The sequence below is a fragment of the Thermobia domestica genome, chromosome 9 (genome assembly GCF_964235325.1).
Source record: "Thermobia domestica chromosome 9, izTheDome1.hap1.1, whole genome shotgun sequence".
NCBI classification, from domain to species: Eukaryota; Metazoa; Arthropoda; class Insecta; order Zygentoma; family Lepismatidae; genus Thermobia; species Thermobia domestica.
In genome coordinates, this window is record NC_137462.1 from 66662461 (window position 1) to 66676403 (window position 13943).

The 13943-nt window shown below is 33.7% G+C and overlaps 1 protein-coding gene across 1 annotated transcript in view; it reads left to right on the forward strand.

Moving 5' to 3' along the window:
- Positions 1–13943, forward strand: part of LOC145660858 (uncharacterized) — a 270816-nt gene that overhangs the window by 90631 nt on the left and 166242 nt on the right. The window lies entirely within an intron of this gene.

Consider the following 13943-nt stretch of genomic DNA (forward strand, 5'->3'; position numbering starts at 1 on the left):
GATGATGTCCTGATTTCAACGAATTCTCAGGAGCAAATGGTTGAAATTTTAGAAAAAGTGTTTCAAAGATTACGTAATGTAGGTCTGAAGCTTTCTGTTGAGAAATTTAAGTTTATCCACGATAAAGTAATAGCGTTAGGACATGAATTATCCAGGTTTGGTTACAAAATTTCGGACAAGATCATTAATTCAATCAAAACATTTCAGACACCAACATCAACTAAAAAATTAAAATCATTTTTGGGACTTACGAATTATGTTAGGAAATTCGTCAAGGACTATGCAGAAATAGTGGACCCTCTTCAAAAACTGACGAGGAAAAATGTGAAATTTCATTGGACAGACGAACACCAGAGAAGTTTTGATAGATTAAAATCGGAATTGATGAAGACACCCATATTGAAGCCGTACGATGCGAAGAAACCTCTAGCTTTGTACACAGATGCTTCCCGAAAATCTGTGAGTGGAATTTTGATGCAATGCGATGAAGATAAGAAGTGGTATCCAATAGCCTACTACAGCAGGAATTTGCGAGACAGTGAGAAGAATTTGGACATTTATTCTTTAGAGTTACTCGCAGTGCTAAGTGCATTCAAAGCGCTTAGAGTATTCTTAATTGGTCGAGAGTTCAAGTTGCTTTGTGACAATAGGTCAATTACCTACTTGAAAAATACTCCTAACCTACCATCGAAGTTAGCGAGATGGCAACTACAGCTAGCAGAATATCAGTATATTCCTATTCATGTTAAGTCTTCAGACAATGTGGCAGATGTACTTTCCAGGGAAACAAATAATCAACCAACAAAAGAGGACTTTGATGTTGAAGACCTGAATACATTCATTTCATTCAAGGAGGACGTTGATGTCGGCAAACTTCAGAGGGAGGACTCTTTTTGCGGTCCAATCATCCGAGTTTTGGAAGGAGAAGAACCGAAGGACGCGAAGACGGAAAGACAATCGTACTACTTTGAGATCAAGGACGGACGCCTTTTTCGTAAACAAAAACATCCTGGAGGAATTAATTATTTATTATGTATTCCTTCTTCTTTAAGAGACTATGTTTTTGACTGTGTTCATTCTTCTAATCTAGGAGGGGGACATCTAAGTTTTTCAAAAACGTATTCAGCCGCAGTTAAGAAAGTTTACATGCCAGCCTTAAAGCAGTACGTACAGAAACGTTGTCAGCAGTGTATATCTTGTCAGGTGAACAAACGAAGATCTGGTCGAACACCTCTACATCCACAAACCTATCCAGCATACTCTGCTATGAGTACAATAGTGATTGACGAGTGCGGGCCTTTTCCCTTATCGGCTACACACAGACATAAATACATTTTAACAATGGTGGATGCTTGTACAAGATATTTGGTGACTAAAAGTCTTCCTGACATTACGGCAGAAACGATAACTAATGCCATTTATGAGGAAATAATTCTCAAGTTTGGTATTCCTCAATTAATTTACTTAGATAGATTGACATCTCACAAATCGAAGATCATGGAAGAAATGGCAGAACGATTCAACATCAAGTTGAAATTTGCGAATACAGCTAGTAGCTATACCATTGGATTAGCTGAGAAATTTAACGACAAAATACAAACATGCCTTCGGCATTTTGTAAACAAGAAATCAAATGACTGGGACACGGCTTTGGCAAATATAACATTTTGTATTAATACCCACAAACATGAAGGTACCCGTTTTTCGCCCTTTTACCTTCTTTTTGGGTTTGAAGCGAGAACGATGTTGGATGCGAAGTTAGATCTTCCATGCAAGTTCGTGGAGAACGAAGTCCGAATCAAGAATGTACAGGATGCGAGGGAGATTGCAGCGAAAAATCTTTCTAAGAGATTTGAGTCGCAGAAACAATACTTTCAGAGAAAGTACTCCGATCAAAAATTTCATTTAGGACAGAAAGTCCTAATCCAAGATGTTAACCCGCAGAAAGGAGTTCCGGCTTGCTTTGGAAACAAATTTAGGACGCAAGGGACAATTGTTGAAAAATTGAATGAAAATTCGTATCGAATTCGCTATCGAAATTCGAAAAATGAAGAAGTCGAGGATTCATTTGACATTAGAAGACTACGTCCGTTTTACGAAGATTCCAATTGCCAAATGGGAACGTTAGTGTAAAAAAAAAAAAGAGTTTATGAAATATAACATTATCTAGTATAGGTATTAACTGGTGGTGGACTATCTTATTACTTTGCGTTTTGATATGCTTCAGCGAATTCTGGACGCTGAACCTCAACCAAGTCCAGACAATCGACGGAAGTTGACATAGAAATATGTTAACATTTTCTAAATTTCAATATCAAAACGTAATTTAATAATCTTCAATTGTGTTGTTTTCTATTCTATCCTTTTGGGTTAGATTAGGAATTATGGATTTTTCTTACACACTTAGAGAAACGAATCAACATTAGAGAAAAAAAATGATCCTGTAAAGTAAACATTAGATTAGAGAACATCCTATAAATAAATTTTAAATCTGAGATTTCATTTTCAACAAGCCGCTTAGTGGAAATTTTTATTCATTTCAGATGAATTGGATTTCCATGACTCTGATTCTTGTATGGTCCATGAGTAGCTACTGTGAGCTAAATCTTGACCCTCAGCAACAAATTACTTTAGCAGAACTAGGCATTGCTATTTCGCAAGCAGGCTTTGCAGTTCATGATGCAGAGAACATCTATACTACGCTTCGGATTCATTTGGATATTAATTTCACGATTACCACACAATGATAGTTGTACAGATTGGACTCAATTCAGGCAAGAATTATTGGAGCATGAAAGAGAATTTTTTGCAGAAATTAGAGACGTTATACCATGTGCTTTCCAATTTTCGAACAATTCAGTTCATTGTGTACCTAAACAACGTAATCGGAGATCAATTGTATCTTGGATACTTGGTCTTACATCTTTAGGTCTTTCAGGTTATAATTTTTATCAAACCAGTCAATTAAAGGCATCTGTAAATGCGTTACAGGAACATGATCATTTGTTAACAACTGAAGTTCAAAATCTCAAGAAAGCTTTTAATCATGAAGTTAAAATTGTACAGAATGTAGCCTTAACAGTCAAACACACTATGCTGAAAATGAAATCACAGATAGAAGAAGGATTTTGTAAAGTAGTTAGCATAGAAAACTATTTGCTTGCAATGTTTACGTACTATCAATCACAGCAAAGGATTATGAAAATGGTATCTGATATTCTTCAAAATAGAGTGACTCACGAAATATTAAATTCAAAGCAAGTTTTAAGTTTAGTTAAAAACCATGCAATTTTAAAAGATACTTTGTATGTCCATGATATAGGTTTATTTTATTCAATTTCATCTGTATTTTTGGTTAATTTCAATTTTGAAACACTGAATGTTGATTTAGTTTTGAAAACACCAGTAGTAACACCAAACAAAATTTCAAAATTGTTTCAAGTTTCCAATTTAGGAATGTTACATTCTGATAAGCTTGTGAAATATAATATTCCAGAACAGGTATATGAAAGCGACAACAAATTCATGGAAATCAATAAGTTGTTATGTAAATGGCATTCATTTTTATTCTTATGCGAGACGTCTAGTTTACGAGTCACTTCCCCATCGAAATGTTTAACGAACATGGTTTTCAATAAATCATTTACTAATTGCGAAGTTCAAACTATTTCACATAAGTTTGAGTATAGTCATCTTTATACTCCTGCAGGATTATTAGTTAATTCTCTAATACCAGGACACATTACAAAAAGAACATCTCATAATGTTCTTCATACTGAACCATTAGTCTATGGTAACAACAAAACACAATTCATTTTGTATGAAAACTTTGAAAACATCTTTATAAAACACACTGTATTACCCTCAAGGCAAACTATTAATGTGGTCAACACGAATGTTGTTCTGACAATAAATATCTCAGCCCCACATTTAAATGTAACGTATGCAATCAAATCTTTAGATCAAATCAGTGCTGAATTAGAATCACTCAAACTCAATGAAAATAGTTTGCATATGCTACATTTTGACAACTTGCATAGCATTTTTTCAATTGTAATCCCGATTATGTTAGTTTTGTTTCTTGCTCTATTGTTGTATTTATTTTTTAAATTGAGAAAACTAGAGAAAAATTACGCTAACTCACATGCAAACAATCTTGAAGGTAGTAATCATTGAACTACTTACCGAACTATGTGTATTTATTTTATCCTTATCAATATATTTATGTATTTAAGTTTATTATGTATATCAGTAACAGCATACATACCTGGAAAATATATTTATAAAAAAAAAAAAAGAAAAGAGAAACAAAATATTAGTTTTCTTTTTACTTAAATATTTCCAATTATTAGTAGAAATAAGTTAGTAGTGTAAGTTAATAGAGATAGTTCATAGGAATGTGGGCACTGTACCTTGCATGACGCACAAGTACACTTCCACATCTCATTCCAATGTTCAGTATTGATTTTGAGAATTTTTTTAAGTTTTCTCTAAATAATTTAAGATAGAATGACTATGATAATAATTCATATATGTAATTAATTTTTATTTGAATTAACTCAATTCATGATCTAAGGCTACCAAGGTGTGAGACGTCATACTAAATGTGTTAGTCTTATTTTCATGCAATCATGTTAAGAGTATGTTATTTTTGGTCTGCGTATTAAAGCGCAGGGAACATTTAGTTTTTATTGGAATATTTTATTAAGGATATACGATATTAATAGTAAGACTAGTGTATTGAGGCACGAGATTCAACCTCTCTCCCTATTTTACAGGCTTGAGACTGTTCAGGACTTACATTATCCTGAGCTAGGTTAAGATTGAATAACGTACCTTTTGTTTATGATGTTTATAGAAACTTATAGTTGATCTCTTAGGTTCAGACAGACGAAGAGAACACAAAAGAAAGTAGTTGAGAAATAGGAAATAAGTTTTATTATTGCTTGTAGTTGTTATAGATATTATGTTATTTTATTTCGTTATGGTCAAAATATTTAGTAGTCCCTTCACTCTCTTTCTTTTACAGAGAATGGACGGACAAATTATTTTTATCATCGAAGCCACGACATTAGTTTGTATAATTATTGCAGTTATATTATTTATAAGACTGTTGTTCAAATATGATTGCACCTTCTCGAAATGTTGTATGCGAAACTTGGCAACACCGCAACCCACTGGCCCTCACGTATCTCATTATGTTTCTAGTCTGTCATTCGAGTCACGTGACAATCAATTTGTAATTGCATCTACGTCAAGTTCACTACACTTATATGACGATGTCAATATTTCTATTCCTAGTAATTATGTTTCTAATATTCCTCTATCCAGTAATAACTTTACTTCAATTTCTTTGAATAAAACTCGCTTAGCCGTTTGCGATATGCAAATGACTATTATCTAAAACAGAGCATTCCTTTACCCTATATATCCTTCCCAGGCAATGCAGGTCACGAATTTTTTTTTAACAACTAAAAGCAACATGACTGATTGATTAGAGGATAATTTCTACAAGATAATTATAGCAGGACTAGCTATGAAAAGAAGTGAGGATGGAAAAAGAAAAGGGAAACAGTGGTTTCACTTTGATGCACAACACTTCTGAACTGTAATTGAATTCACGATTTTTTTTTTCACTTTTGTTCACAATCCACTAGAACTTTAAAAAAAAAAACACAAAGGACCTATCACTATATTGTGTAGGAAGCACCAAGAACACAATAAAATAAGAAACACCGAAAACAGAAACTATTATTTTAACAAACTTTGTACTATTAACTAACTTCACACACAGACAAATAAAGACAAGATGCATTCAGCACCAGCTCTGTAGCATCTTACGAGGGGATTCTACTAATCAGTGTCATTCTACGCATCTCCAGTTTTCCCCCCCTGCTACCGCTGTCATTGAATACTACTACGCTGCATTTCCGCTATCCACTGTGAATATTCAAGAGTGTTGCTAACTCTAAATATCCTAGAGTTACTGAGTGAAGTGATTCAATTTATTTTTTTTTCGTATTATTTATACATACTTAGTGATGAAATAAGTGAGTGAGTGTATGTTCCTAAACAATATATTTTTAGTGTTGTGTGCAAGCGCTTATTCCAGTGATTATATACTTCTTAAGTTGTGTATATCCACATACTTTGAGTGATTAAACCTTGGTGAATTTAAATACAGTTGGCAACGCGCTGTGAACATTCTTGAGAACTTGGTCTCTGAGCCAACAACAGAGAATGGTTGTTTGTTCCCACAGACATAAAGTGATAACTCGACAGAAACATAATCTGTTATCTAACATGACTTCATACCATCTTTGCTTATTCTACGTTCCTGAACTGTTATGTGTCTGCTTTTAACATACTTTAACTAACAATATTGCAAAGACTTATTTACCATTACAATAAAATATTCTTTTTATATATACAGGATAGTCCAATGTGGACAATATTTCAGAACATTTTTTTTTAATTTCAATCAAGCATTATTTTTCTTTTATTCATTTTGATGTTCATTTTATACATCATGTATTACGTATAGGATACTTTATATAACATATAGGGTGTTTCATAATTTATGGGTCAATATTTTAAGAAGAATTGATTATTATTACTATTATCATTTTATGTAATTTTTGGTTTTGGTTTAACTTTTTATTATTTTTTTTCTCACGCTTTTGTTTCAACCACCAAAGAAACAAAATATTTAATTAAAGCACAGGGAATATTGTGTACCACAATGTAAAGAAACATAATATTTAATTGGATTTTAAAATTTGTATAAAACAGGCAATGTATGAAGTGGAGGCAGTTTGAATATTCTTTAGGATTCATAATCCAATGGAAAATTTAGAGTGCCTTGACTTCTACAATGCAAATGACCGGCGATGACTTCTAGAACTAGGAAGACTCAGAAAGAATGTGCAAGAATGTTGACATGACGGAAAAATCATATAAATACTACCGGATTCTCTTCCGGGTAGGAGAAGTTCTATTTTGACGCCGAAACTCTGCGAGTCAAATTATTCATAATTAGTTTCTGTCACTCCGTCATTCTGTCCATCAGAGGTTCTGCTCGTCATCGTTACCAAAAGTAAGTGATTATGCATTGTCTTCTCTAGTCTTTAAGTCATACCAGTCCACATCATGCTCTGTAGTTTTTCAGTCATTCAAGATCAGTTCATTAAATTCTTGTTCTAAATTATTTCTGTGTTGTCGAATTTTATCTTTGAAATTCTACTCCCATGTTTCTAATTCTGAGCTACGCTATCTACGCCCCCAAGACTTGCATTAGTTTAAATTACTTCTTGGAGGAACTGGGTGGATGTTAAGGCCATTCAGTAGTTTTCATGTATGAGAATTGTTTGGGGTTTGCGACCCAGACAAGAGGTCTCCGTTCGACATGCCTCCAGAAGTTTCTAACTGCCTTTTACGTCACAAAACCAGTCACGTTTGAGGTAGATTGCAAACCTATTTTTAAGGTTTTAGCAATATATTGCGAACATAAAGCTGCAGAACATGTTTTGAAAAAAGATGATAATGTGGGGTGAAATGACTAACATATTTTGGGGTGATGTGAATAGTTCTGTTAATTATTCCATATTGTGTGTACGTATGCCCCTCCGAATATTAACACATAGCGAACACTGTCCCCCGGGAACACTTTTCTTTCCTTTGGTTAAAAAATATGAGAGTGTTCTCTAAAATTACACCTTCTATTACACTAATCTCCTTTTTCTATTTTAAGTATTTGTCTGTTGAACATACTCATCTGGCTGTGTACAAACCAAAGATATGGTTCATTTAGCGGATTTTTAAAAAGGGTTCTTAAAACTTTTGATGCATTTTCTTCAGAGAGGAAAAAATATTTAACTGCATCATAAAGTCTGAATACCCCCTCCGCTGCAGGAAACAAAGATTTTGCGTGTGAGAATATACGGTATTCTACGTCTACAAACTCGCAAAACTCTAATACGCTCCGTGCATACAGTATATATATATATAGAGAAGTGAAAAGCTTAATATAACTGTCTCCACATCTTCGGGCAAAACATTAGCTGCTATCTTCGCCGCATTATGAAGTATATGAGCTGGGCATCCGACATCCAAAAGATTTGTATTCAATTCACTCTTCAATTTTGCGAACACATTGTTTGTACCTGTAAGTCGAACACCACCAAAGTTTGTATTTGCAGTTTCACCATACAACGTAATGCATTTACTCTTATCAATATTATTTTCTTCTAATGTATTAACGCAGTAATTGCTTACTTCAAAGGCTGTTTCTTTTTTAACGAATCTAGTTTAAGCAGGTTTACAGTGATGCCATTTTTTGGTATAATGGAATCAACGAGAAGATTTTTTCTGCGTCATAGTTACCAGCAACGGTGGCAATACCAAAATAGTGGACATTTTCTACATTACATATTTGTATATCATCACATCAAATATTTGTTTCGTCGTGTCAGGAGTCAAAATGGGTTATACTATCGCTGTTGCTTAATTATCCCGAAAGCGAGTTTATTGCTGTTTTGGAATCACTAAAAAAAATTAGTTTAATACACTACTGCAATCAATCGATTTAAATGACATATGATGTTTCTTTGTATGAAAGCACATTGTTAATTCAGCCGTTTGTATCAATTTTTCCTGTTTGGAAGATTTGGGAACAAAATAACTGTCCAGTCTTTTTGAAGTTCGAGCAGAATACATGTTTGATTTAAGCTTTTCGCATGCTATGTAGTCTTTGATATCCGTTCTTTCCCCATGCGCTATATTAATGTAATACATATTTGACCTTTCACTTCATGATTATTTCTTCTTCGTTTTATAAATGACCATTCCACTGAATATTTCTCCTGAAAAGAGCAATTGCGCTTGGACATGGTGGAAACACTTTATACACCAGATCAGCAATATGAAAGAACGTTCACTTCACTCTACACCGACAAAGAATTTCAATTCAATTCTTTTACAAAAGTATGTATAGTATACCACCTGGACTGGATAAAACGCTTGATTGTAAAATTGTGCCTCAGAAGACGACAGATATGACGAAATAGTTTAAATGCGGTTAACATGCAGCAACTGAGAGCAGTATCGCCATCGTTGATTCAAATTCCAAAGCAATTCTACGCTGTCGATTGAAGTATAAAATAACTAATAGTTAAAGCCCGTCACCGGGGAAAAAGTTCTATTCTATTGAAAGTGATATTCAAGAAATTATTGTCATAACATATGACTCCTCTTGAATACTTTTTAAATCTTTTTTTTTTTCTTCTGAAAATAAACTACCATAGGACAGATGAATGGGTGTGATTTTCGATCTCCTTGTTTGTTTAGTAAAATTAATTGGCTACAGAAATCTTCGGAAAACATCCAGTTGTTGTGAGATATGTTAGTTCTTGCAAGTTGAATTTTTTCAATCTGAAAAACGAAGAACGGGACAAACAGGCGTCCCGAAAGCCTTTTTCGGGACACTTAATTCTTTCATTGAAAACCGGGACGTCTGGCAACCCTATTCAAGATCGATTAGGAATTCAAACATTATGTTCTTTCTTGTAAGGTCAAAAAACTCAATGACCCCAAGACGCAGGGTTGCCATACGTTCCGATTCTGTCGGGACTTACCGATTTCTGACTTACTTGTCCCGCGTCCCGACCGGACACTCGTCGGAACGCATATTGTTCCGGTTTATCGATTTTCAAAGTTGATTAATATTTTACTGCGCCATTTTTCCATAGGAATAACCTATTCTTTTACAAGCACAGTTCTGTATAGAATCAATTTAACGTATCTGTATTTTAATTTGACTTATGAAAAAATAGTTAGCAGCTCGTCTTTAATTTATAATTATTCCCTAATTGTTTTGAGTTGATAATCCAGTCGATTATGATGACAGTATATTCCATGTAGGAAAATAGAAAACAAGATGCTGCATTAATTCAGGCTTCTGTTATTCATATAATTATTTACATTGCTTGCTATGACTCGCCGTACATGTAGTCGTCTCCGGAGGTTGGGGGGGGGGAGAAGCACAAACACCGAATGTCCCAATTTTTCCTTAAGAAACGTTGGCAACCCTGCCGAGACGGTACTTTGGACACGAAATCGCTTGGTATATTTATTTGCTTCCTAAGCATTTCTACAACAGTAGCTTATGTGTCTTTACATCTTGTAGGTGTTCTTTAGTTGTATACTCATGGGCCTGACCTGATCTCACTTTTGATTATCCAATTTGGGGCCTTATGGACCATAGCGAATGAATCAGGGATGCTTTGGCCCGGGATTGCGTCACCTATTGAAATTCAGGCGCCATGCACGCTGGTGCCAATGAGTCAGAGGTACCTTGGCTCTGCTATGACGTCATTGAATTGGGAGTTTTGGATCAGATGTTATGATGATTCTTTAAAATTACTAAAAATATGGTCCTGATGATTTATTACGTTATGAAATAGTACAGATTTACGAATACTTTTTATTTTTCGTTCCCTTTTATGGCATAAGATTTGGAGATTGTTATCCCTTTGATGAGATGGACTAACACTGGTGCAAATGAAATCTTTAGTTTTAGGCCTACGTCCCACGGTTATGCCGGTTAGGCTAAAGGAGACGGTGACAATGAGAAATGAATGAAAGTGTGGGAGAAAATTGGAGTATCCCGAGCATAATGTTTTGCACCACAAAACTACTTTCGCGGGGTATGAACCAGGGACCCAATACAGCAGAGGTGAACGCTCTACCAATAAGCCACTGCGCTCTCTACTGGTGCGAATGAATTAGAGGTATTAGCTTCGAGCAAATGTGTTTGTATGACGTCACTGAACTGGGATTTTTAGCTTGGAGGTTATGATTTTTAGTTTCGTTCCGTTTTATGGGTATAAAATTACTAAAACAAGGTTTGATCTCTTTCTTGATGATCTATTACATTAAGAATTAGTAGACCCCAGTAATAGTATAAATTAGTATTAGTATTAATATGAAACTCGAAAACTTTGGAGTTCCTCCGTGGCTAACCGGTTAGCGTATGCGCCTTTAACGTGGGAGACCAGGGTTCCATTCCCGGAAGGAGCTCATGCGGTTTGGATTTCACGTTAATTAGTTGGTTCTATTCTCGCTGCTGAACGGGACGTTAAACTCAAAATCAACTTAACTCAAAAACTTTGGCAGGTATACTTGACTTTTGGTTAAGGTATAGTTCTCATTCATGTGACTTATGGGACTCGAACCACGATAATCAATGTCAAAAAGTGTGTCCAGGAAAGCATACATTTATTTGAGACGCATAAAAGAGGGGTAGGAGCGATCCCAGACTTGGTTAACAATAATAATTTATATTGTATTCGTTTGTGGATTAAATAAAAGTGTTGGAAAGATTTAAAAATCTTCTTTGTGTATTGAATTATAATCATATTGAAAAAGAATCGTCAACTATATCGTGTTACATATGCTTACGTATTCGTTGTTACAGTATTGTTGGCATTGTTTGTTTGAACAAGTACGGTGTTTGATTGTCAAATAGTGTGTAATGGTTTACTTTGAAAAGATATATTCATTCTTTGAGAAGGAGAAAAGAGATGAGATGATGTTATTTTGGATCTAGTTAGTACCTCTTGTTTTCGTCTGTGACGTCACATTTACGTTTTGCTTAAAACAGATTGGTTCATTGTAATAACGATTAATCATACTCATGTAACGAGATAACATTGAGGAGTTACAAAACAAGAACATATATGTGTAATTGTTTACTTTGAAAGAATACATTCATTCCTAGAGAAGGTAAAAGAGGGAAGTGATGAGCTGAACCTAGTTACTACCTTTCGTTTCCATTCGTGGATAAATAATAATGACGTCATGAGTATAGGCTTTTATAGGGCATGGGTACATGAACGAACACTAAAATTTCATGATTGGTGGGTTAATTTGGCAGAACCAAAGTCATGGTCTCCAGAACTAATGTTAGTATTTGATCATCTAAAATTGCTAAAGATATAATTTGGGAAGGTTTCTAACCTCATGTATTCTCTTTATTACGTTATAGGCATGCACAGGCTAGATTTAGTTTCCGAAGGTCATGAGTTTGATTCTCGATGGTGGCTTATATGACTGATATTAACAAATTTTTGTGCTGTTTTGGATTTATGCTCTACATAGACGTTGTGTGAGCTCTTCAAAGTAGAGTTTACTCTCACTTTATTTACATATAATAAGGATATACGTACCTTAACGCACTCCTCTTAAGCTTTTTGATAAGAGAGAACCACAATACTTTAAGGTTACCTTCTTGGTCTTGGTGTTAGTTCGTGTAATTTATATCTTAAATAACATTGACGGTTTAGTTAAAATCATCATCTCAAAATATTTTAGCCAAATTTTTCAGTGAGTGCAAAGAGGGAATTGTTTCACGGTTAACCATCAAACCTTATCCGGTTTTTAACTATTCGATTAACAAATAAACGGTTTTAACTATTCGATTAACAAATAAACGTTTTTTAACTATTCGATTAAATTTTGAGTCTTCACTAATTTCCAGTTATTACAAAAGTTCAAGTGAAAATTGAAACTAAAATTTCTATAACTTAAAAGTTTAAAATCGAAAAAGTTAAACTGAAATTTTCGAATTAAAATTTTCAACCTGTCAAACTAAAAATTTTATAACTTGCAATTTTCAAATCACAATTTTCGAACTAAAAAAGTTGAAACCAAATTATAGAACTAGAAAGTTGAAACTAAAATTTTCGAACAAAAACGAAATAAAATTTTTCGAATTCGAAATTTCAAATCAGAAAAAATTCAAACTGAAATTGTAGAATTAAAAGTTTTCGAAACAAATTTTGGAAAACTACAAATTTTCGAACAAAAAAAGGTGAAATAAAAAATTTCGATTTCAAATTTTTCAAATCAAAATTTCACACTGAAATTTTGGAACTAGAAATGTAAACTAAAATTTTCGAAACATGAAATCAAAATTTTCGAACCAAAAGAAGTTGAAACCAATTTTTAGAACTAGAAAGTTGAAACTAAAATTGTCGAACAAAAAAAATGAAATCAAGATTTTTCAAAATAAAAAATCAAACTGAAAATTTCGAATTAAAAGTTTCAACCTGTGTCAAACTAAAAATTATAACGAAATTTACAAATCATATTTTTGAACCTAAAATTTCAAACCAAAATTTTCGAACTGAATGTTTAAAGTTTCGAACAAAAAATAATTCGAAATTTTCATACAAACTTTTTGAAAAAATTAAGCAGAGGTTTGAAAGTGATCACACCTTAGAAATGATGATTTAGATTACACCTTAGAAGTAAACGGTTTACAACAAATGAACGTTTTCGACTATATTTGCAATCTTAAAATTCAAAGTGTAAAATTAATGAATGGATTTCAAGGTCGAACTAAAAGTTAGAGGTAGGAATAAACCAATTTTGGGCAAAGGTAACTTTTTATCAATAACTATCTTCTATTCAAGTTTTATAGTCATAAAAGTTTATCATTTCAGATGACGAGAAAACTCCATAAAATTAAAAAAAATAGCAATGATCTGTTTGGTCATAACTCATTTCACAAGGCATATCCATCCATAGCCGTTTACTGATTTTAAAATTTTAATTGTCTTGAAGAAATATTTGGGACTAAGTTTTTGAGACGATGAACTGTTTCGTAATCCATAGCCGAATCGAGACATTGATATTGCTTGAAATGAAATTTAATCAAGCTTTATCTCATCAGCAGCTCTAACTTACGAACCGTTTTAGTGAACTGTAACCTTTTATTTGTTTCAGATCAACGTCGACGTGATGAGCTAGTTGGCCAGTCATAGTCGGACTTTTTTTGTATCATCTTGAAAGCACGCAAAGCTTCTTAGAACGGTTATAGGCGTTACGCTACGTAAAAACCCGAATCCCTACCACAGAACAAACATAAACGCATATTTTCAGAC